Raw genomic sequence first — 26,451 nt, forward strand, 5'->3', positions numbered from 1 at the left:
GATTAACGTCGACATGAACCAAGATGTTTATTTTAACATTCTTTCCTGTACATCTTAGTTTTGAGTATCTATGGACACTTTCATCGTCCCAGATGACAATAGCCGTGTCCATAAAACTGTATGCTTACATTCCTGGTTCGACGGATAGTCAGGCCCCCTATTGAACATCGACTGGCCCGCCAAACCACTTCAAATCAAGTTTGAACGCAACGTCCTCCCCACTAGCGCCGCCTGTCGGCTGTAGCTTCCGTCTTTGTATAACGTTTTGAATAAAGTTGATAGTTAACGGCCAAATTAGGCGTAGATTTTAATACGGTAGCTGAGATTTGTTTCGCAAACTCTAAGCTTGGGTGAGAGAACGTTTTAAAATTTTTAACTTTATAATATTTCATCGTTTGTGGCTTTACAACAAATGCCTATTGCTCTTTATATTCCTTTAATCTTCATTACAGATCTGATTATGGCTGTAACCGGAACGGCGTAATGAAGAAATATCTATAGCGATGCATACCGTTTTACTCACTAAGTTTTTCACGATGGTTGCGGACTCATACAAGAAATTTATTTCCTTTATTAACACATTACCACAATCTTATAATATTTCATGCACTGATCACGGAAGTATCATTTACTTTATAATTATGTTGATGCAAAAATAAAAGCTCAGACCTGTCCTCAAAGAATAATGAGCTGCTGTCCCTCTGCCAATAACAGTCTGCCACATACATATTTCTGAAATTAGCTTTAACACTAAAATGAAATTTAACTCTTTTGTAATACAACTAGCTGAGTACCCAGCACTGCCCTGATATGTATTTATTCCAATCTACTATTTGTCTATCTCCTCCTTCCCCTTCTCTCTGTCAATCTCGTCCTTCACCCTCCCCCCCCCCCCCCCATCTCTCTGTCCATCTTCTCTGACCCTTCTCTGCGTCCATCTCCTCTACCCTTTTTCCCTCTCCACCTCCCCCCTTCTTTATCTCCATCAATCTCTTCCAATCCCTTTCTTTCCATCTGCTGCTGCCCCTCTCTTTGTCCACCTGCTCCTCACTGTCCCTATCTATCTGCTCCCCTCTGTCCATCTAATCCATCTACTCCTCTCCATCTGCCCCTTCCCCCCTGTCCATCTGTCCCTTCCCTCTCTGTCCATCTGTACCTTCTCCCTCTGTCCATCCACCCATTCCCCCTTTGTCCATCCCTGCCCCCCCCCCCCCATATAATTCCATCTCCTACTCCCACTTCTCTTTGTATGTTCTGCTACACTCACTCTCATCCATCCCTCTTCCCCCTCTCCATGTCCATATCCTCCGCCTTCTTGTGTTTCATCTATTCCTCTCTCCTCTCTCTGTCCATAGCCTCCTCTCCTCTCTCTCTTTCTCCTGCTCTTTCCTTTCTCTCTCCATTTCCTCCTCTCCCTCTCTCTGTTCATCTCCTGGTCCCACTTATCTCCCTCTCTGTTTCCCCTTCTTTTCTTTCTCTGTTCATCTCCTCTTCTCTGTCTGCCCCTCCACCTTCCCCCTGTATGCGCCCATCTTCTTCTTATTCCTCTCTGCCTGTCTATATCCTCCTTCTCCCCTTCTCTTTGAACGTTGGCTGGTGGTTCTCCCCCCCCCCCCCAACTAAAGTATTTCTTTCCAGATTGTGTGCCAAATTTGATTGAAATTGTTTCAGGGGTTTAGAATGCATTTTTCACCTGTGGCTTTGCCCGCCTGTACACATTTCAAATATATTTCCCATAGATTTAAGTTATTTCACACGTATTTGTACACATGTTTCACCTCTATCTCTAGCGAAATTAATCCCAGAGTTTCATTTTCATACAGCTGAATACTTATGACGTCCGAATTATGTGTCGTAAATAATATAATTTTGCAGTTAAATTCAGTGGCATTTCTGGATGAAGTCTGCGAAATGCGTTGCGAGTAGAGTTAGTAGCAAGGAAGTAATAAATTTAACCGTCATGAATGAGTCGGCAGGTTTTCATGCATTTCAGTGTTTACGATATCATATCTACTGAACCATGTGTCGTACAATGATATAATTTTGCTGGTACATTGAGTGGTATAAGAGTATACTGTCTACAAAAAGTGTCACGAATAAAATTAGTAGTAAAGAAGTAAAAAATTAAAAAGTCATACTTTATGTGGCAGCATTGCTGCATGAACAGCAAAAATTTAATAAGCGATAAACATTTTTCCTTTCATCATGTTGTGGATGGTGCAGCGGGCAAAAGTTTCGTAAAGATTTGAAATTAAGTGTAAAGTTTCCAGTGTAAAGTTAGTGTAAAGTTAGTTGAACGTTACTAAGTGCTCTCATTCTTGAATACTGAATGAATAAAGTATGAGTTTTCACGGGTCGAGTGCTACGCTGCATTTTTAGCCACACCCTTTTGATAGGTAGGTCGTTCTTACTCTTACAGCGATTCTTTCCAGGCAGTAAGTGATATGTGTACCAAGTTTGGTTACAGTCTGTCCAGTGGTGTAGGAGGAGAAGTGGAACATATATAGCCGGCCGGAGTGGCCGAGCGGTTCTAGGCGCTTCTGTCTGGAACCGCGCGACCGCTACGGTCGCAGGTTCGAATCCTGCCTCGGGCATGGATGTGTGTGATGTCTTTAGGTTAGTTAGGTTTAAGTACTTCTAAGTTCTAGGGAACTGATGACATCCGATGTAAAGTCGCATAGTGCTCAGAGCCATTTGAAACATTTTTTTTTTTTTACATATATACTGTACATGCACACCTATGTTCGTACCGCCATTTTTATAACATGTAGCAATTTCTTCCAAGATGAACAATAGAAACGGGACGATTGGTATCTGAAAAAAGTGTTGACGAGACATAATAACGATCCAGTGACTAGCCTGGCAAGTAAGGCTCTCTCCCGCTGCCAGCTGCGGCGGGCGCTTGCTGGGGAAGCGATGCCCTCGACACTGATTACGTGCACTGCGGCGCTGTAGTCGGTATGCGGACTTCACGCTCACGTAACTCGCCGATATCCATCGTCCAAATACAGCGGAAACCAATTTACACCCGATGCAGATAAAGCGGCTCGCAGAACGTGCCCTGCGCCCAACCGAGCCGTGACTTGTAGCGGTACGTTTATCAGAACGCGGCTGTGAGGAAACAGGCATCGCCGCTCCCATGTAACAACACCTCATTATTTATTTCTTCTGTTACTTCGAGTTTAATGAGCCGGCACCTGCCAGGCTAATGGAGGAAATGCCTCTTGCGCACCTAATCGGCGGTCTTATGCTCTTTGTATGAAATGTGTTGGGTAGATAAATTTTAGCATTGTCAGTATCGCCAAAGATCATCTCCGGCCAGTTGATATCTACTGTTGTACAAACGCCTCCACAAGCGGTCTGTCCGTGCCGCTGCTGTTGCTGCTCGTTGCCTAACGTCCTTCATTCCCCATACCTCCCATAGGACGTCGCCTCAGTCATATTGGAATTCACCAAGGAACTTCCATGTTCAAAACACGGTTTCCCCGCAGTTCATTGTCAATTAACTCATTTTAATGTTTCCCAGCCCAGTCTGTTCAGTGATCCATATATATGTTAGCCTGACTCTCTTTAAGTAACAGAATCTACCATGTTGCCTTCGACGGCGAGAGTTCATCAGAGATAAAGGTATCCGTCAAGAGTGTCCCAGAGAAGTGTGATACGACCGCCACTATTTTCTATATACGTAAATGATCTGGCGGACAGGGTGGGCAGCCATCTGCTGTTGTCTGCTGATGATGCCGTGCAGCGTCGGAGATAACTGACTGCGGGGTGGTGAGAATAATTAAACAAAATATCTAATTAGTGTTTTATGAATGGCAGCTGGCTCTAAATGCAGAAAAACGTAAGTTAATGCCGATGCATAAGAAAAACAAACCCCTAATGTTTGAATAAAACATTGATAGCGTCCTGCTGGACACAGACACGCGAAACGTTTGAAAGCGATATGAAATGGAACGATCATGTAAGAACTGTGGTAGGGAAAGGGAACGGTCGACTTCGATTTATTGGGGGAATTTTAGGAATGTGTGATTCAACTGTAAAGGAGACAACAGATAGGACGCTAATGTGACCTATTCTTGAGTACTGCTAGAGTGTTTGGGATCCGCACCAGGCTGGAAGACATCGTAACAATTCAGATGCGGGCTGCTAGATTTGTTACAGGTAGGCTCGAACGACACGCAGGTGTGGCAGAGATGCTTCGGGAACTCAAACAGGAACCCCTTGAGGGAAGGCGACGTTCTTTTCGAGAACACTTTTGGGAGAATTTATAGAACCGGCATTTGAAGCTGACTGCAGAACGATTCTAAGGCTGCCAACATACACTTCGCGTAAGGACCACGAAGATAAGATACGAGAAATTAGGATTCATACGAAGGCATATAGATAGCCTTTTTTCCTCGCCCTATCTACGAGTGGAATAGAAAAGGAAATGACTAGCTGTGGTACAGGGTACTCTCTGCCACGTACCGTAAGGTGGCTTGCGGAGTATGTATGTAGACGTACATGCAAATGTAGAATTCCTCACAGGCATCACTCCACTGATCGCTGACCACGCTCAGTATTTGAAGGTTTTTATCGTTAAAAGTCTATGTCTCGCTGCCATAAGTTTAGTATAGTAGTTTAGTTTAGTAATGTCATGTTCCGTAGATCATTTTCACGATTATTTTATCGATATGTTGTGGAACAAGTCAGATTACAAGATATATATACAGGGTGAGTCACCTAACGTTACCGCTCGATATATTTCGTAAACCACATCAAACACTGACTAACCCATTCCACAGACCGAACGTGAGGAGAGGGGCTAGTGTAATTGTTTAATACAAACCATACAAAAATGCACGGAAGTATGTTTTTTAACACAAACCTACGTTTTTTTAATGGAACCACGTTAATTTTGTTAGCACATCTGAACATATAAGCAAATACGTAATCAGTGCCGTTTGTTGCATTGTAAAATGTTAATTACATCCGGAAATATTGTAACCTAAAGTTGACGCTTGAAACCTCCGACGTTCGGTTGCGTGTTGTAACAAACACGGGACACGGTCGGCGAGCAGCATCTGCAGGGACATGTTTACGATGACGATCGTGTTTACGAGTGTGGCTGTAGTGCACTGTTGTGGTTTGGTCTAGATGTCGCAGTGTCCGCATGTAGCGCTTGCTGCTATTGTTATTCTGCATTCGTCTCCGCACGCAGACCAACTGTAGTACACCGTGTTACCAGACGTCTGTGATAGTGTAGTGTTGTAGGAACTGTAACCATGGTGTATTCGAACTCTGAAAAGGCGGAGATGATACTCATCTATGTGGAGTGTCGACGAAATGCAGCTGAAGCCTGCAGGGTGTATGCAAAACGGTACCCGGACAGAGAGCATCCAACGTGCCGCACATTGCAAAATATCTACCGCCAACTGTATGCAACAGGTATGGTCGTAGCACGCAAACGGGTCTGTAACAGGCCCGTCACAGGAGAAGTGGGTGCAGTTGGTGTGTTAGCTGCTGTTGCCATGAACCCACACATGAGTACACGGGACATTGCGAGAGCCGGTGGACTGAGTCAAAGTAGTGTCATGCGCATACTGCATCGTCACCGCTTTCACCCGTTTCATGTGTCGCTACATCAGCAATTACATGGTGATGACTTTAATCATCGAGTGCAATTCTGTCAATGGGCATTAACAGATAATGCGTTGCAGTTCTACCTGTTTACCGATGAAGCGGGTTTCACAAACCACGGGGCAGTGAATCTACGGAACATGCATTACTGGTCCGTGGACAATCCTCGCTGGCTCAGACAGGTAGAGTGACAGCGACCGTGGACTGTAAATGAATGGTGCGGAATCATTGGCGACCACCTCATTTGTCCTCACTTCATTGCAGGGGCCCAAACAGCTGCAACATACATCGCGTTTCTACAGAATGATCTGCCAACGTTGCTCGAAAATGTCCCACTGGAAACGCGTCGACGTATGTGGTATCAGCATGATGGTGCACCTGCACATTCCGCAATTAACACTAGCTGACCCTTGACAGGATGTTCGACGGGCGTTTCATAGGACGTGGAGGCCGCATAAATTGGCCAGCCCGTTCTCCTGATCTTACACCTCTTGACTTCTTTCTGTGGGGTACGTTAAAGGAGAATGTGTACCGTGATGTGCCTACAACCCCCGAGGATATAAACAACGTATTGTGGCAGCCTGCGGCGACAGTACACCAGATGTACTGCGGCGTGTACGACATTCATTACGCCAGAGATTGCAATTGTGTGCAGCAAATGATGGCCACCACATTGAACATCTATTGGCGTGACATGTCGGGACACACTCTATTCCACTCCGTAATTGAAAACGGAAACCACGTGTGTACGTGTACCTCACCACTCATGGTAATGTACATGTGCGTCAGTGAAAAAGACCAATAAAAAGGTTTTAGCATGTGGACGTAATGTGCTGTTCCAGTCTCTTCTGTACCTAAGATCCATCACCGTTCCCTTTGGATCCCTACGTAATTCGGTGCCCTCCGATACACACGATCGAACAGCGGAGGAGTGGTACTCAAGCGTCAACTTTAGGTTACAATAACTCCGGATGTAATTAACATTTTACAATACAACAAACGGCACTGATAACGTATTTGTTTAGGGATCACCAATTTGGTACTGGAGGGCAGCGTAGAGGGAAAAAATCGTAGAGGGAGACCAAGAGATGAATACACTAAGCAGATTCAGAAGGATGTAGGCTGGTACTGGGAGATGAAGAAGCTAGCACAGGATAGAGTAGCATGGAGAACTGCATCAAACCAGTCTCAGGACTGAAGACCACAACAACATGTTCAGATGTGCTAACAAAACTAACGGGGTTTCATTTAAAAAAACGTAGGTTTGTGTTAAAAAACATACTTCCGTGCATTTTATTATGGTTTGTATTAACCAATTACACTAGCCCCTCTCCTCACGTTCGGTCTGTGGAATCGATTCGTCAGTATTTGATGTGGTTTACGAAATATATCCAGCGGTAATGTTAGGTGACTCACCCTGTATATTGCTAATATTAATATTACTGAAATTTTTAGTTCTACACATGCAACTTCATTTAGAGGTACAATTTTTTTTACCAGTTTTGAAACAGAAACTCGTCTATGTAATAGAAGGAGTTGTCCAAAAGAAATGATTTTAAGCTAGATTTAAAACTTGATCTGCTACATGCCCGACACTTAATGTTGCTGGGCAAATAATTAAAGATTTTTGTTGCTGAATAATGTACTCCTTTCTGAGCAAGTGACAGCTTCAATAACGGATAGTAAAGGTCATTTTTCCCTCTAGTGTTGTACGTGTGAACATCATTGTTCTTCGCGAACTGAGATGGATTACTTATAACGAATTTCATTAGCGAATATACACTCCTGGAAATGGAAAAAAGAACACATTGACACCGGTGTGTCAGACCCACCATACTTGCTCCGGACACTGCGAGAGGGCTGTACAAGCAATGATCACACGCACGGCACAGCGGACACACCAGGAACCGCGGTGTCGGCCGTCGAATGGCGCTAGCTGCGCAGCATTTGTGCACCGCCGCCGTCAGTGTCAGCCAGTTTGCCGTGGCATACGGAGCTCCATCGCAGTCTTTAACACTGGTAGCATGCCGCGACAGCGTGGACGTGAACCGTATGTGCAGTTGACGGACTTTGAGCGAGGGCGTATAGTGGGCATGCGGGAGGCCGGGTGGACGTGCCGCCGAATTGCTCAACACGTGGGGCGTGAGGTCTCCACAGTACATCGATGTTGTCGCCAGTGGTCGGCGGAAGGTGCACGTGCCCGTCGACCTGGGACCGGACCGCAGCGACGCACGGTTGCACGCCAAGACCGTAGGATCCTACGCAGTGCCGTAGGGGACCGCACCGCCACTTCCCAGCAAATTAGGGACACTGTTGCTCCTGGGGTATCGGCGAGGACCATTCGCAACCGTCTCCATGAAGCTGGGCTACGGTCCCGCACACCGTTAGGCCGTCTTCCGCTCACGCCCCAACATCGTGCAGCCCGCCTCCAGTGGTGTCGCGACAGGCGTGAATGGAGGGACGAATGGAGACGTGTCGTCTTCAGCGATGAGAGTCGCTTCTGCCTTGGTGCCAATGATGGTCGTATGCGTGTTTGGCGCCGTGCAGGTGAGCGCCACAATCAGGACTGCATACGACCGAGGCACACAGGGCCAACACCCGGCATCATGGTGTGGGGAGCGATCTCCTACACTGGCCGTACACCACTGGTGATCGTCGAGGGGACACTGAATAGTGCACGGTACATCCAAACCGTCATCGAACCCATCGTTCTACCATTCCTAGACCGGCAAGGGAACTTGCTGTTCCAACAGGACAATGCACGTCCGCATGTATCCCGTGCCACCCAACGTGCTCTAGAAGGTGTAAGTCAACTACCCTGGCCAGCAAGATCTCCGGATTGAGCATGTTTGGGACTGGATGAAGCGTCGTCTCACGCGGTCTGCACGTCCAGCACGAACGCTGGTCCAACTGAGGCGCCAGGTGGAAATGGCATGGCAAGCCGTTCCACAGGACTCCATCCAGCATCTCTACGATCGTCTCCATGGGAGAATAGCAGCTTGCATTGCTGCGAAAGGTGGATATACACTGTACTAGTGCCGACATTGTGCATGCTCTGTTGCCTGTGTCTATGTGCCTGTGGTTCTGTCAGTGTGATCATGTGATGTATCTGACCCCAGGAATGTGTCAATAAAGTTTCCCCTTCCTGGGACAATGAATTCACGGTGTTCTTATTTCAATTTCCAGGAGTGTATGTACTCTGATGGTGCAGTTAAAATACCTAACTCCTTGAATAGGTGCCTACATGACGTCCTTGGGTGAACACCACTAATTATTCTCGCCGCTCTCTTTTTTGCAATCAATACTTTATGTCGAAGTGGCGAGTTACCCCAGAAAACTATTCCATAAGACAGTATTGAGTGGATATATGCAAAGTACGTTAGGAGGCTGATCTGTTTATTACCAAGTCTAGCGAACTTAATTGTGTGAGAAGCTCAGTAATATGCTTCTTCCAGTTCAAGTTGTCATCAATGTGAACACCCAAAAATTTGGAGACATCTACTCCGTTAAATGAGCCCTGTTGATATGCTACTCAATTGTCGGTATTATCCTATTCGGTTTACCGAACTTGATATAGTGAGTTCTTTCCAAATAAAGGGAGAGTCCATTTTCTGAGAACCACTTAATAATTCTTTGAAAGACATCCTTAATAATATCTTCATCTGATTTTTCTGGAATGGGATTTATTATAACACTCGTGTCATCTGCAAAAGGTACTAGTCCTGCTTGCTGAATGTTAAGTGAGAGGTCATTCACATGAATCAGGAACAGCAGAGGACCCAAAATGGAACTCTGTGGGACTCCCTTTGTGATAACGCCCCATTCACTAGATTTACCACCCTCCCAACATTATTTGAGTTATTCAGCACAAACTTTTGCTTTCTGTTTGTTAAGTATGATTCAAACCAGCTGTTTGTCAGGCCTTCAATTCCATAAAACCTGAGTTTTTCTAAGAGTGTAACATAAGCCACACAGTTAAATGCCTTGAAAAGTGGCGACAAATTGTTATTTAGGGCTTGTACTATTTGATGGATAAATGTGTAAATAGCATTCTCGGTCGAGTAACCCTTCCAGAATCCGAACTGTTACTTGCTGAGTAAATTATTTTCACTTAAATGTGAGACTACTATTGAATAAATAACTTTTTCGAATATTTTAGAAAATGGAGTCAGCAATGAGATTGATCTATAATTATTTAAGTCACTCTTGTCCTCTTCATAATTAGAGGTTTGACAATTGTATATTTCAATCTGTCTGGAAAAAATCCCTGGGCCAGCGAAGCATTACATATATCACTAAGGGCTCCACTTATTAAATTAGAACAACACTTCAAAATTCTGTTAGACTCCATCAACACCACATGAGCTCTTGTTTTTCAGCATATTTATAATTCCCTTAATTTCAGTGGGGGTGTTGGTGCTACACTACTGGCCATTAAAATTGCTACACCAAGAAGAAATGCAGATCATAAAGGGGTATTCATTGGACAAATATATTATACTAGAACTGACATGTGATTACATTTTCACGCACTTTGGTCCATAGATCCTGAGAAATCAGTACCCAGAACAACCACGTCTGGCCGTAATAACGGCCTTGATACACCTGGGCATTGAGTCAAACAGAGCTTGGATGGCGTGTACAGGTACAGCTGCCCATGCAGCTTCAACACGATATCACAGTTCATCAAGAGCAGTGACTGGCGTATTGTGACGAGCCAGTTGCTCGGCCACCATTGACCAGACGTTTTCAGTTGGTGAGAGATGTGGAGAATGTGCTGGCCAGGGCAGCAGTCGAACATTTTCTGTATCCAGAAAGGCCCGTACAGGACCTGCAACATGCGGTCGTGCATTATCCTGCTGAAATGTAGAGTTTCTCAGGGATCGAATGAAGGGTAGAGCCACGGGTCGTAACACATCTGAAATGTAACGCCCACGCTTGCCGTCAATGCGAACAAGAGGTGACGGAGACGTGTAACCAATGGCACCCCATACCATCACGCCGGGTGATACGCCAGTATGGCGATGACGAATACACTCTTCCAATGTGCGTTCGCCGCGATGTCGCCAAACACGGATGCGACCATCATGATGCTGTAAACAGAACCTGGATTCATCCGAAAAAATGACGTTTTGCCATTCCTGCACTCAGATTCGTCGTTGAGTACACCATCGCAGGCGTTCCTGTCTGTGATGCAGCGTCAAGGGCGACCGCAGCCATGGTATCCGAGCTGATAGTCCATGCTGCTGCAAACGTTATCGAACTGTTCGTGTACATTGTTGCTGTCTTGCAAAGGACCCCATCTGTTGACTCAGGGATCGAGACGTGTCTGCACGATCCGTTACAGCCATGCGGATAACTTGCCTGTCATCTCGACTGCTAGTGATGCGAGGTCGTTGGGATCCAGCACGGCGTTCCGTATTGCCCTCCTGAACGCACCGATTCCATATTCTGCTAACAGTCATTGGATCTCGACCAACGCGAGCAGCAATGTCGCGCTAAGATAAACCGCAATCGCGATAGGCTACAATCCGATCTTTATCAAAGTCGTAAACGTGATGGTACGCATTTCTCCTACTTACGCGAGGCATCACAACAACGTTTCACCAGGCAACGCCGGTCAACTGCTGTTTGTGTATGAGAAAGCGGTCGGAAACTTTCCTCATGTCAGCACGTTGTAGTTGTCGTCACTGGCGCCAACCTTGTGTGAATGCTCTGAAAAGCCAATAATTTGCATATCACAGCATCTTCTTCCTGTCGGTTAAATTTCGCGTATGTAGCACGCCACCTTCGTGATGTAGCAATTTTAATAGCTAGTAGTGTATATCTAAAGGCATAAAGTTCTGGGGAATGACATCCCTAACATATTTTTTTTGCTTCTTCCACTGAACCCTTTAATCCTATTTTTGCTGCTACATTGAGAAATTGATTGTTAAAAATACTTGAAACTTGTGAATTATCACTCACATCATCATTTAGCTTTACTGCTATGGTATGCTGCGCACTGTCAGGCTGCCCCGTCTCCCGTTTGACAATATTCCATATAGTTTTAATCTTATTATCCGCATTATTAATTTCTGTCAGAACACATAAGATTCTCGACTTCCTAATGACTTTTCTCAAAATATTACAGTATCTTTTGTAGTAAGCAAGTAACGTCTGATCCTGACTTATTCTGGCCTGTTCATACACTTCCCTTTTCCTCTTCCACGATATCTTAATTCCCTTAGTAATCCATGGCTTACTTGACTTTGCAATGGCGTTTTTGGGTAACGTTTCAGGAAAGCAACTCTCAAATATTGAGATAAATTGACGGTGGAATAAATTGAATTTGGCATCAGCACATTTTATGTGTATACTTCATACCATTCTACCTCTTCTAGGCTGCGCTTAAAACTCTGTATCGTGTTCGCATCAATAAGCCTCCTTGTTAAAAGGGTTAATACACATCCCAGAAAACTTCAAACCATTTTTGTTTTTGTTTACTTATTTGACGTTTTCATCTGACCCACACAAAAAAGTCATCAAATGGCTCTGTAGTTCATTGTGAATTAGTATTCAGAATGAAAATTTCACTCTGTAGCGGAGTGTGCGCTGATATGAAACTTCCTGGTACGTTATAAAATGGCTCTGAGCACTATGGGACTCAACTCCTGAGGTCATCAGTCCCCTAGAACTTAGAACTACTTAAACCTAACTAACCTAAGGACATTACACACATCCACGCCCGAGGCAGGTTTCGAACCTGCGACCGTAGCAGTCGCACGGTTCCGGACTGCGCGCCTAGAACCGCGAGACCAGCGCGGCCGGCTGGTACGTTGTAACTGTGGGCCGGACATAGATTCGGAGTTCGGACTCCAAAACCAGAGACCCTGTCAGAACCACTTACCGCATGTCATGCTTGCAGAAGTCTCTGTTATCCAGATTACCAACAGAGGCAACGGTCGTGACCGCAGAACTAACTGCTATACTGCTCGCGGATAACAGATGTTCTGTATTTCTCACTAAGTTACTTATGATCTGCTGCCACAGTACTTAAAAATTTAGCACCTCTTAGAAGGAAAACCCCTTATTTACAGGACTATTGAATAGTTGGAATCGATGAGTAGAGAAAGCCATATCATCAACTTCACTTGGGTGAAATCACACTGTAGGATCACTGACAACGACGCTGTCGACCACTTAGTCGAAGAAGCTGATAGAACAGGCCACACTACGTGGACCGCAGTCCCAAGTACGGATTACCAACATGTTCTTCACAGAGGCGCAACAGAGAAGTGGCAGCTAGAGTGGGAGGGAACAAAGAGACACAAAAGCAAGAAGTACGCAATAATTCACGCGTCGGTCCCCTATTCCACAAACTGCACCGTGAAATTATGTAACTGGTGCAGTCGTGTACAATTCAGACGCCTTCGCTGACAACGGAATACGCCGAAAAGAACTGGTCAAGCCGTGACAGACGGGCGGAATTTCGACAAGGAGAGCCCGCTTTTGCGTCATATGCCGGCCGGTGTGGCCGAGCGGTTCTGGGCGCTTCAGTGCGGAACCGCGCTGCTGCTATGGTCGCAGGTTCGAATCCTGCCTCGGGCATGGATGTGTGTAATGTCCTTAGGTTAGTTAGGTTTAAGTAGTTCTAAGTCTAGGGGACTGATGACCTCAGATGTTAAGTCCCATAGAGCGTAGAGCCATTTGAACCATTTTTTTTGCGTCATATCGGCCAATTCTGAGATGGTGCATGTTTTATAGCGATGAAACGAGTATTTTTCGAAAATCTCCCGTTTTCTGACGTAACTTTTGTATAATAAAACTTAATCAAATAGCAAAGAATTTTATGGGCCTCATTTTCGGCAACCTTAGTTCTTTCGATTAAACGATTACTTTCAGAGGAATCTGAAAAAAAGACAAAGTCCGAAAGTTTGGTGGTTTAATTTTTCTTGCACTACTACCGAGGTAGTGAGTGGTAATTCCTGGTTTACAATCGCTATACTACGAGGAGGTGATTCACCACTTGGAGGATTGGAGAGCTACAATGAGAGAGACATTGTAAGCTTTCGTACGTTCTCTATTGGTGTAATTCCAAACAAGAATTATGGAATTATGCCCGAGGCAGGATTCGAACCTGCGACCGTAGCAGCAGCGGACGGCCAGATTGACTTGTTTTGACTTTTATTGTAATAGAGAAAAAATATTCTTTCTTATTTCTACAGACTATTACTGCGTGGCTCTGACTGGGGCAAAGAAAGCATATTTTGCTGGATCTCACAATCTTGAGACAATCATGAACATAATTCACCATCTTGCATCTTTTGCTGGATCTCAAAATCTTGAGACAATCATGAACATAATTCACCATCTTGCAATCTTACACCTAGTGGCCACGCTGTTTGCAAAACGCACAGTAGACTTCTACCTTCCGCACTGACCTGCGTGTTGTTCGTCACGAATTAGACTGAATGGTGAGGGCTACTGTAGACGCTACAATGTTAGTTGCTCTGCAAGTTTCCTCACGAATATTTCCCGCCATCAGGGCTATATCTACCTCTTCTAACAAGAATTCCTTCAGCTGCAGTATGTTCCCTTCTGATAACTGTCCCCTTCCTTCTACGCGTATCGCGCAGAAAATCAATGAAGAAAAAATAAGACTATTATTCGAGCACTCATGGTGGCTTGCCAGCAACAGTTTTTCCCGCAAATCATTCGTGACTGGAACAGGAAAGAGATTGAGCGATAGGGGATCTAAAATATCTTTCGCCACACACCGCAATGCGGCTTGGAGGAGGGGGGGGGGCGTATAGATGATGTAGTTGTACACGAGCTACTGGGCTAATATTTGAGTAAAAGTAGAAGAATAATTGCTGAATCACGTAACAAGTCAGTAGCTGACCTCTACTGATGAAGGTCAACATTAAAGTTTGTCAAGAGCTAACACCTGTTAGTGACGTTGTAATTATTAGTACACATGACAAAAAATACTGAAACAACTGACTGTCTCACAACGTTCCAACACCACACGCTTCGTTAGTCAAATACATTTGTTCGAAGAAACTCACACCGACGAATGATATAGAATACGTTAGCAGACGATTCAGGAAACTATGGCTAGTTTAATGTCTTTAGACGACGGTATCCAAGACTTAATGACGACGTGGAATACAAAGCTGACGTCATAGCACGCGAGGACTATGCAAACTCTGAGATGAGGGCGATTCTGAAGGCGAAATACAGTGTTAGGGGAAGGCTTTCAGAACGATGCGGGTGACAGAAACCTTCTGTGTTCTCTAAACAGTCGTGCAGTTACGATGTTCTACTGCCACCGAACAAGTAGAGCTATTTTCAAGTAACACCGAACATTGTATTCGTTTCTCCGATTAGTTCGAATCCTTTATTGATGCAGGTATAAACTTGGCTACTGTCAACTACTATGCATTTCTTCGAGGGTATCTGGAGGGGGAATCCAAGAACTTGCTGTTGTGTCGATTCCCTAAGGTCTCGACACAATGAGTGGCTAGGTGCACGCGAAACTAACGCAGACGGGCGTAAATTCTGAAACAGGAGACTGGATGAAAAACTATAAAGAAAAGAAGAGAGATTGTCATCTACTTAACTTTTAATAATGTTCTTCTTGTTGAAATACATCTCTTGCATAGTCGTAAGCAATTAGCAATGATACACATGGCGCCTTGCTAGGTAGTAGCGATGGACTAGCTGAAGGCTATTTAATATGTCTCTCGGCAATTGAGAGGAAGACGTGATACGTGTGGTCGCAAGCTATGTCGTCCGTACAACTGGGGCGAGGTCAAGTCCGTGTCTTGTGACCTGCCATGTGGTGGCGCTAGGATTGCGAGTACACAGTGGCGACACGCGGGTCCGACATGTACTACAGGACCGCGGCCGATTTAAGTTACTACCTAGCAAGTGTGGTGTCTAGCGGTGACACCACATTCCTCCCCCGCAAATCGGCGAACGGTCGTGAGATAAGGCTTCCGCCCGCCGTGGGGAGGACCCCATGTTGACGTATGCGATGAGGTGGGGAGCCTAACAACAGGCGAGGCTGTGCCACCCGCACCCGGCCATTCGGTCCGAGGGGAGCTAGAAAACGCCTGCAAACCTAGTCCAGGGTGCACGTCAACATGAGGTGTATGCGCACGTAATGAGACAGAAGGGTCGACCTCCATGTGGTCGGAGCACCCGACGGGCGAAGACGACATCTGGTCCGGAGCGGGCAAGAGGTCCATGGCGGAGGACGGCTGGTCACGGGAAGCGAGCGGCGGCGCGTGACCCAGGGAGGCGCCAGGCGGCTGCAGCGAAGCGTCCACTGCGGGCGGCGCCGGCGGCGGATGCGGCGGCGGCGCGACGCCATGGGGCAAAATGGAAGGCATCGTCGGTAACACCTGGGGATGAGGCGAGCCAGTAGATGGGTCCCCAGGGCGCTGACCTGACGGCTCCGTCGCTGAAAGCAGACGGGGAGCGGCAGAACCCAGGCGACGACAGAGGCGCAGCTGATTGAGATGCCGACGCACCTCACCAGAGGCCCCCAAAACCAAATACATCGCGCGGCCGAGGCAGCGAAGAATGCGCCCTGCGAGCCAACGCTGTGAACCGCGATAGTTGCGATAATAGACAACGTCGCCAGGAGCAAAAGCAGGAGTCTGCCGCTGCACAGGAACCTGATGTGGCGGATGCAGCAAAGACATCAGAGGTCGATGAGGACGACCATGGAGCAATTCAGCCGGCGAGCGACCATCGCGAGGCTGAGAGCGATATGAAGACAAAAAGAGCAACAAAGCGTCCTCCCGAGAATGCGACTCTTTCAACTTCAACATCTGCGACTTGAAAGTCCGGACCAATCGTTCAGCGGCACCGTTTGACTGAGGCGAAAACGGCGCGGATGTCAGATGTTGAATACCATTGGCCTGGCAGAATGACTGAAATTCTGCGGACATGAATTGTGGGCCATTGTCGGAAACAATAGTCTGCGGAAGACCTTCAATGCAAAAGATAGCAGACAAGGCTTGGAGTGTGGCAGAAGACGTCGTGGAAGACATCCGGACAACAAAAGGAAAATTACTGAAAGCATCGACCACAACCAACCATCGAGCATTCCAGAACGGCCCAGCAAAATCGATGTGCAATCGTTGCCAAGGGGAAGTGGCTTTCGGCCAAGCAAAGAATTTCCGCGGCGGTGCGGATTGTTGTTCGGCACACGCCACGCAAGAGGAGCACATATTCGTAATCGCAGCATCGATTCCGAACCAAGTACAGTGCTGACGAGCAAGTTGTTTCGTGCGCACTATACCCCAATGTCCTTGGTGAAGAAGCTTTAAGACAGAGGACTGTAACGAACGTGGGACTACGACTCGGGATTGATCATTATCGGAACGCAACAACAAAACACCACGTCGTACAAAAAGTCTCTCCTTGTGAGCAAAAAATCTGCGAACCAAAGGATCCTCGATCCGTGACTTTGACAAGGGCCATTGCGTAGCAACAAAACGCAAAACGGAAGCAAGGACAGGGTCAGCAGCTGTGGCAGTAGCTACACGACGAAAATCAATCGGAAACGATGCGACCACGTCATCGGCTTCCGAATCAATGAACATGCAAGCAAGTTCGGAAGAATCGAATGCCGTATCCTCAGCAACAGGCAAACGGGACAACGCATCAGCGTTTCCGTGCTTAGCAGTGGACCGATACAAGATATCGTAGCGGTACTGCGAGAGAAAAAGTGACCAGCGAATGAATTTCTGCGCTGTACGTGGAGGTACAGGCTTGTTCGGATGAAAAAGCGATGTCAAAGGTTTGTGGTCCGTGATGATGGTAAAGGGACGACCATACAAGAAATCGTGAAACTTTGTTACACCAAACACAAGAGCCAAAGCTTCTTTCTCTATTTGTGAATAATTTCTTTGCGCAGATGAGAGCAATTTGGACGCAAAGGCAATAGGGCGATCATGCGAGCCATCTTTGTGCGCAAGCACAGCACCGATCCCGAAATCCGATGCATCTACCATCAACAAAAGGGGTTTTCGGGGATCGAATGGCGTAAGGCAAGTATTGGAAAGTAACGCCGATTTCAACTGGCGAAAGGCGCGTTCGCATTCCGTCGTCCAGACGAACGGAACACCTTTACGGCGTAAGCGATGAAGCGGAGCTGAAATGGAAGAAGCATTGCGCACAAATCGATGATAATAATTTACCTTACCCAGCACACTCTGTAGCTGTTTTAAGTTCTGCGGTGACGGCAAGTCCTGAATGGCACGAAGGTGCTCTGGACTCGGATGTATACCTTGGGCGTTAAGGACATGGCCCAGGGACGGTAAGTCACGAGCAAAAAACACACATTTATCCTTCCTCAAGCGAAGACCATTCTGACGCAATACCTGAAATAATGTTCGGAGATTTTGCAAATGTTCTGCTTCTGTCTTTCCTGAGATTACAATATCGTCCAGATAGTTTGCAGCCGTAGGGACCGACGCACAAATAGTTTGTAAATATTGCTGAAATAAAGCAGGGGCGGATGCACACCCGAACGGCAGTCTTTTGAAGCGATACAAGCCAAGATGCGTGTTAACCACTAAGACGCGCTGGGATTCTTCATCCACAGGTATTTGCAAGTACGCATCTGCTAGGTCCAATTTTGAAAAATATTTTCCCGGGCACAGTTTGTCAAAAAGATCTTCCGGGCGGGGCAAAGGAAAAGTAGCAGTCACTAGTTGTGGATTCACAGTTGCCTTGAAGTCCACGCAAAGTCTCAGTTTTCCGGAAGGTTTTGGCAAAATGACTAAGGGTGAGGCCCAGAGAGAAGCCTGCACACGTTCAATTACACCTTGAGATTCTAATTCGGCTAATGTTTTTGCGACCTCATCACGCAATGCGTGGGGAACATTGCGCGCTCTGAAAAATTTCGGTTGCGCGTTGTCTTTCAGTTCCAAATGCGCTTCATAGTTCTGAGCGCAACCAAGGCCCGGTGCAAAAATGTCTGCAAATTCTTCACAAAGACTAGAAACACTGGCGGAAGGCACAGTCTGATTCACTGATAGGACCTGATTTACAATAGACATATTAAACAATTGAAACAAATCTAAGCCAAACAAGTTCACTGCACTAGAGGAACGAAGAACATAAAATGACACAAGTTTTGTCTGTCCCTTGTATGTTGCAATAAGGCTGCACTGTCCTAACACAGGGATCGGCTGTCCTGAGTAACTAGTTAACTTAACATGTGCGGCACGCAATGGCGGGGCGCCCAGTTGTTTGTACGTGTCGTGATTGAGCAATGAAACAGCAGCTCCGGTATCGAGCTGGAATGGGATCACTTTTCCTGCAAAGTCTAAGTCCACAAAAAGTTTATTGTCTTGTTGACGACAAGAGGGACTGTCTCGTGCAATGTGAACTGAGACAGGTACAGAAGCACTTGCGACTTTACGGGATTTCCGGCGACGTCGACGCACACTTTGGGTGGGACGAACACAGTCACTGTTAGCTAAAGTGTCACTGGACGGGTGGGAATGAACTACATGAATGTCCATGGGCGAAGGTCCACGAGCCGGATTGTCCTGGGTTCGATTCCGGCGCGAAGCAAAGGGCCTGGAATTTGTGTGATTGTCTGATCTTAACTTTTTCTGGCAAACACTTTGTACATGTCCTTTCTTGTGACAGTAAAAGCAAATAGCTTGGCGTGACGGGCAATTTTCACGCGAATGTCTAGTGGCACACCGCGGGCAAGATTTCACTGCATTTGCTTGCTTACGCGGCGCACGTGGTTGCAAGCGAGGCGGCCGCTGCGAAGTCGGGCGCGAGGGCCGCTTAGCGTCCCGTGCAGCGGGCCCGGCGGGCCGATTAATGTGACACACTGCTGGCGAAGTTTCAAATGATTCCTGAGCAAAGTCAAGTGTGTCTTGCCTGTCCAATATGTCTATCACTTGTTGCAGGGAGGAATTAACTAGCTTCAAAATCTGTTCCCTTATGCGAACATCAGAAACGTTTTGTGCAATTGCATCACGCACCATAGTATCTGAATATGGGAGGCCACATTCACAGGCAAACGCGCAGTCTCTAGTAAGTCCTTGCAAAGTTGCTACCCACTCCCTGTTAGTCTGACCGGCCGTACGTTTTGTACGAAAAAACGTATACCGTTTGGCAACTACATTAACTGTTTCTTTGAAATAGGCATCTAAAGCCGACAAAATTTCCTCGTAGGTCAGAGTTGCTACGTCGCGTCGGGGAAACAATTTCACTATCACCCGGTAGGTAGACACACCGACACAAGAAAGCAAAAACGGCTGCCGCTCTTTACCTTGAATTCCATAAGCAGTGAGGTGGAAGTTGAACTGATCGGCCCACTCAGTCCAGCTCTCGTTATGGGCCTCAAAGGGCCTAAATGGCGGTGCGACAGCGTTGTGTGGCTGCGGTAGCGATGAAGCGGCTGCCGCCGCATCGGTTTGCAGCGCACGTTGACCCTGGACGAGCTGTCCAAGGGCTTCCAATAACGCCTGCGTCTGCTGATTCTGCAAGCGAAAAAATTCGGACAGTACATCTGGAGAATGCGGCGAAGCCATGACACAAGCAAATTAGAGAAAGTATAACACAAAGACTGCAACGTGGGCGCGGCACCACTCCTCGGCGCCAAAATATTGTTGTGTCGATTCCCTAAGGTCTCGACACAATGAGTGGCTAGGTGCACGCGAAACTAACGCAGACGGGCGTAAATTCTGAAACAGGAGACTGGATGAAAAACTATAAAGAAAAGAAGAGAGATTGTCATCTACTTAACTTTTAATAATGTTCTTCTTGTTGAAATACATCTCTTGCATAGTCGTAAGCAATTAGCAATGATACACATGGCGCCTTGCTAGGTAGTAGCGATGGACTAGCTGAAGGCTATTTAATATGTCTCTCGGCAATTGAGAGGAAGACGTGATACGTGTGGTCGCAAGCTATGTCGTCCGTACAACTGGGGCGAGGTCAAGTCCGTGTCTTGTGACCTGCCATGTGGTGGCGCTAGGATTGCGAGTACACAGTGGCGACACGCGGGTCCGACATGTACTACAGGACCGCGGCCGATTTAAGTTACTACCTAGCAAGTGTGGTGTCTAGCGGTGACACCACACTTGCCTATGAACAAACCAAGAAGATTTTATGTGTACATTATGGGGAAGGAAAGAGAATTATCCAGGTGCATCTTGACTACTGGGAAGACGTCACAGAATCTCTTAACATGTACTGAATGAAATAAGTGTATTCAAGCTCTGCAGGCACTAAGAGAAGACGAAAAAGTTTGTGGTTGAGTCTTGGTTCCAAAGATACTTTGCGTTTTTCCGCGTTCCGGTCCCAGAAGATGCTTGACAGCAATGAGAAAGTGATTTAACCTCAGTCAACAAACAACTTTATTTACACAGAACACAGAATTGACATAACGCTTTTAGTTATAAATACAGAGGTACAGATACAAATGCAGAGATGCCATTTAGCGATCCCCTTCAGTATTGGGAGCTCTTGATGGTCAACCCTCTGCCCAAATCATCCTCGAGCTCAGCAAAAATATTTTTGTCTTTCCAACCTGTAAGGATGCAGATATCGATCCGATACTTGGAGGATCTACTCTAACGCTTCTTTGCTGCAGCACAGCGGCTTCGCCGACGGAGATGGCTCAAAAATATTCAAATGGCTCTGAGCACTATGGGACTTAACTTCGGAGGTCATCAGTCCCCTAGAACTTAGAACTACTTAAATCTAACTAACCTAAGGACATCACACACATCCATGCCCGAGGCAGAATTTGAACCTGCGACCGTAGCGCTCGCGCGGTTCTAGACTGTAGCGCCTAGAACCGCTCGGCCACCCCGGCCGGCCAGACGGAGATGCCCCAAGGTTCTTGAAGGGACAGACTGGCGCCAGGAGATCGTTTGACGCGAAGGAGTAGGTCAGTCGAGCCCGAGCAAATCTGCAGGGCAGATACCCAGTAGCCGCGCTTCCCTTGATCGCGCACAAGAGTGAAGTATTTGGTGGAAAGGTCATAGGAAGTCGCGCTAGAGCCACCACACGAGGAGAATGCGAATGTGTGTGTGTGAAGATCGGGGTTAGTTCTTCATCGGAGGAGTTGCCGTAATGTGAAAAGTACAGTAAGGAATAATCGGCAATGGTAATTTCATATAAGCTCGTGGTATATGAGTACCTGTAATTGTAGAGTGAGTGCGATCAGGACAAATAAGGAAATTTTATTTGAATTAAAAATGGAATAATTAGCTTTGCCACACAAAAGTGTTCACATACTGCAACCTTTTCATTATTATTAGAAAATTTTGGAAGGCAATGAATTATAGCTATTTTGTCAAACACTGATATTTTGAGCCCGTGGCTGTATACAAAATACAGGTTGACTCTTACATAGAAGATAACAGCAACCAGACACTTTTTACAGTGCTGTTTATTTATTTAAATATCGCCGTTACCGGTTCGAACCGACAGGTTCATCTTCAGACTGCTAGTTCACGTTTTACATTAGCTTTTGCTTTTTGTTTTCCCAACTGCTGAAACTTCCTTGGGGTGGTGATGACCTACAACCAAAACAAGGTGTGAGACAACGTCCTTTAACTCTAATCGTGCCTCACAACGATTTTAAGTGATGTAAACAAATTATTAAAGAAAAAATGTTTCGGTTACTTACGATGAAAAATCCGCGCCATTATGTTCCAGTGTAAACTACTTATGATCCTGCACCTTTTCTATGCTGCTTTACATTATGTGCATACATATACATAAAAAGTACATGATACAGTTTTCGGTGCTGCAAGATCATAAGCAATCTGCACTGGAACAAATGGCACGGATTTCTCATTGTAAGTAACCGAAACATCTTGCCTTTAATAATTTGTTTACACCACTTAAAATAGTTGTGAGGCACAATTACAGTTAAAAAGACATTGTCTCACACCTTGGTTTGGTTGCAGGCCACCACCACCCCAAGGAAGTTTCAGCAGATGGTAAAACAGAAAGCGAAAGCTAATGTAAAACGTGAACTAGCCGTCTGAAGATGAACCTGTCTGTTCGAAACCGGTAACGGTGCAATTTAAATAAATAAATAGCATTGTAAAAAGTGTCTAGTTGCTGTTATCTTCCGTGTAAGAGTCAACCTATATAATGAACTATAGAACAGTATGGGAGGGTCACGGTCAGAAATTCAGTTAACGGCGCAGGTACCTCGGGAGCAAGTTCGCCCTCCAAAATTGGCGATTTATGAACGTCGATGCCTACTTTTCCAACCATCTAGACTACAGAATGTAATAATCAAGTATAAAAGCAATAAATAGTACGGGGGTGGATTACAAGCCCCACTATCGTGACTAACACTATTGACATTAAACGCCATCTCGTCACAGCGAAGGTCGCTAAATGACTAATTTTTCAGCTCCTTTCTGTAGATCACATGTACGAAGACTCTCTGAATACAGTTACATTAACATAGGAGCCTGAGCTATCAATAGCGTTTTAAAGTGGTTCCCAATATTTTGACGCTCTTATCCATTTATTTCTGTCTTATATTAATCTATCCTCTCTACACACATACTAGAACCATATTGCCGTTACCTCAATCCCCGCTACAGGCTTCCAACGTTATTTCGAATATGTTCATGATTGAAACAAAACCGCGGAATGTTGAGCTACTTGTAATCTATCTAGTCGATCAGTAGATTCAAGACTTAAATTTAATAATATATAGCCGATCAGTAGATTCAGCACTTAACTTTAACGACTTCTTCCATCTTATACATATTATGAGAGACATCATAGTATTGACACCTCTCCAACACACAATCTTCAGCATTACAGGGAATCTTTTAGTCTTTGAGCAGACAGTGCTACTCAGATTTGTTCGCTCATTATGTATGAAGGAATAAGACGAATGAAATACCTGTCACTCAGAAACTACACTCCTGGAAATGGAAAAAAGAACACATTGACACCGGTGTGTCAGACCCACCATACTTGCTCCGGACACTGCGAGAGGGCTGTACAAGCAATGATCACACGCACGGCACAGCGGACACACCAGGAACCGCGGTGTTGGCCGTCGAATGGCGCTAGCTGCGCAGCATTTGTGCACCGCCGCCGTCAGTGTCAGCCAGTTTGCCGTGGCATACGGAGCTCCATCGCAGTCTTTAACACTGGTAGCATGCCGCGACAGCGTGGACGTGAACCGTATGTGCAGTTGACGGACTTTGAGCGAGGGCGTATAGTGGGCATGCGGGAGGCCGGGTGGACGTACCGCCGAATTGCTCAACACGTGGGGCGTGAGGTCTCCACAGTACATCGATGTTGTCGCCAGTGGTCGGCGGAAGGTGCACGTGCCCGTCGACCTGGGACCGGACCGCAGCGACGCACGGATGCACGCCAAGACCGTAGGATCCTACGCAGTGCCGTAGGGGACCGCACCGCCACTTCCCAGCAAATTAGGGACACTGTTGCTCCTGGGGTATCGGCGAGGACCATTCGCAACCGTCTCCATGAAGCTGGGCTACGGTCCCGCACACCGTTAGGCCGTCTTCCGCTCACGCCCCAACATCGTGCAGCCCGCCTCCAGTGGTGTCGCGACAGGCGTGAATGGAAGGACGAATGGAGACGTGTCGTCTTCAGCGATGAGAGTCGCTTCTGCCTTGGTGCCAATGATGGTCGTATGCGTGTTTGGCGCCGTGCAGGTGAGCGCCACAATCAGGACTGCATACGACCGAGGCACACAGGGCCAACACCCGGCATCATGGTGTGGGGGGCGATCTCCTACAGTGGCCGTACACCACTGGTGATCGTCGAGGGGACACTGAATAGTGCACGGTACATCCAAACCGTCATCGAACCCATCGTTCTACCATTCCTAGACCGGCAAGGGAACTTGCTGTTCCAACAGGACAATGCACGTCCGCATGTATCCCGTGCCACCCAACGTGCTCTAGAAGGTGTAAGTCAACTACCCTGGCCAGCAAGATCTCCGGATCTGTCCCCCATTGAGCATGTTTGGGACTGGATGAAGCGTCGTCTCACGCGGTCTGCACGTCCAGCACGAACGCTGGTCCAACTGAGGCGCCAGGTGGAAATGGCATGGCAAGCCGTTCCACAGGACTCCATCCAGCATCTCTACGATCGTCTCCATGGGAGAATAGCAGCCTGCATTGCTGCGAAAGGTGGATATACACCGTACTAGTGCCGACATTGTGCATGCTCTGTTGCCTGTGTCTATGTGCCTGTGGTTCTGTCAGTGTGATCATGTGATGTATCTGACCCCAGGAATGTGTCAATAAAGTTTCCCCTTCCTGGGACAATGAATTCACGGTGTTCTTATTTCAATTTCCAGGAGTGTATTAGCAGGTTGCATGCAATCGCTCCTCGACGAATTATGTCGTAATCCTCAAGTTTCTCGAGGCGTTTCTTTAGTTTTAATAACCATCTGTGTCCAGTTTACCACGATATACTAGAAGTACATTTTCTCGGCGTCATTATGCGGTGTCTTAGAGCCCCAGCATCAATCGAAGGTAGTATGCCATTGTTCCAAGGAGCTCTCTTTGCTGTTCCGCCTTCGTTCGACAGTTCATTATCAAGCAATTTTCTCACACAACAAAACTAAATCTGGGCGTGCCTCTTTAACTACGATAAACACAGGGCTGGAAGAAGAGTATAATTATTTTTGTAACTATTGTTCCACAGCATTTTTCAACTTTTCGTTGACCTTAATTCTCCCTAATGATGATAAACGTCTCGTCGAAGTTCCATTGGCTCGTTGTCAGGAAGCGTCTTCATCGGGAGAGTTATCGGCTGCTGATGGCCTGGGCGACTGCGGACAGCACTTTTCCGTGACCAGAACATGAAAGCAGCAGCACCGCGTGTCCCAAGGTTTACGTTAATCGCCTGCGTAATTTAAATCCCATCATGACGTGTTGATGAACGCTGTTTCTCCTGCACTGTCTCCGGTAATTGTTCCCTAATAGTACTGAACGTTATTTTACACACATGGCAATTTCGAGGGTAATGTCTTTTGATTGCCACAAAATTACAAAGAGGATAAAATCGGCGTGAATAACGACTCGATATTCTACTGGAGAGCAGCACAGAGATTTGCCCCATTTGACTGATTAACGGTGGAGGATGCACGAAACCGTTTAAAGCGACAGAACTGAGAATGGAAAATAAAAGTCTTAACAGTGTTTTGCAGCGATGAAGTCCATTTGCGTTAGCTAAGTGCTCTTCAGAGACCAGATCATTTTGATGCTAGCTTGTTACGGAACGGTGAAACTCATTTTTAATAGGCTCTACGCGCGAGAGAAAAGAAAAAAAGAAAATGAACACCAGATTAGCAGTCGTGCTAGTTTTTTCAATGCTGCTTATAGCCACTCTGAAATTGGATATTCAGTTAATGTACTTAACTTCCGCTAGGTTTTGCTTTCATTTTATACATTCATGACATCGCTTCCCTTAAGAAGAAAGAGCAACAACCACAATTTGTCGGCTCTGAACAATCTTTCTGGATATTTCTCGTTGGCAGGGAAATGAGGTACTCGCCTACATTGAAGCCATTGAGTCTGATGCGTGTCTCTAAGAGAAACCGAAAACCATCATCTCCTTTCTTACGTTGCTGTTAATAGCCAAACACGAGTAGCAAAATTATTTTTGTGCGAATATTATGATGTCAGACTGACGTTATATGTCCTAGATCACTTCCAGTCTGCACCTTTCAACTAGAAGAATAAGTGTAGAGATATTCTGCATTCAGTGACAAATAGACAGGACCTTTCGTCCCAAAAATGCTTTCTGTTGCTGCACCACTCATATCGAAATCTTTGA

The sequence above is a fragment of the Schistocerca nitens genome, chromosome 2 (assembly GCF_023898315.1).
Source record: "Schistocerca nitens isolate TAMUIC-IGC-003100 chromosome 2, iqSchNite1.1, whole genome shotgun sequence".
NCBI classification, from domain to species: domain Eukaryota; kingdom Metazoa; phylum Arthropoda; class Insecta; order Orthoptera; family Acrididae; genus Schistocerca; species Schistocerca nitens.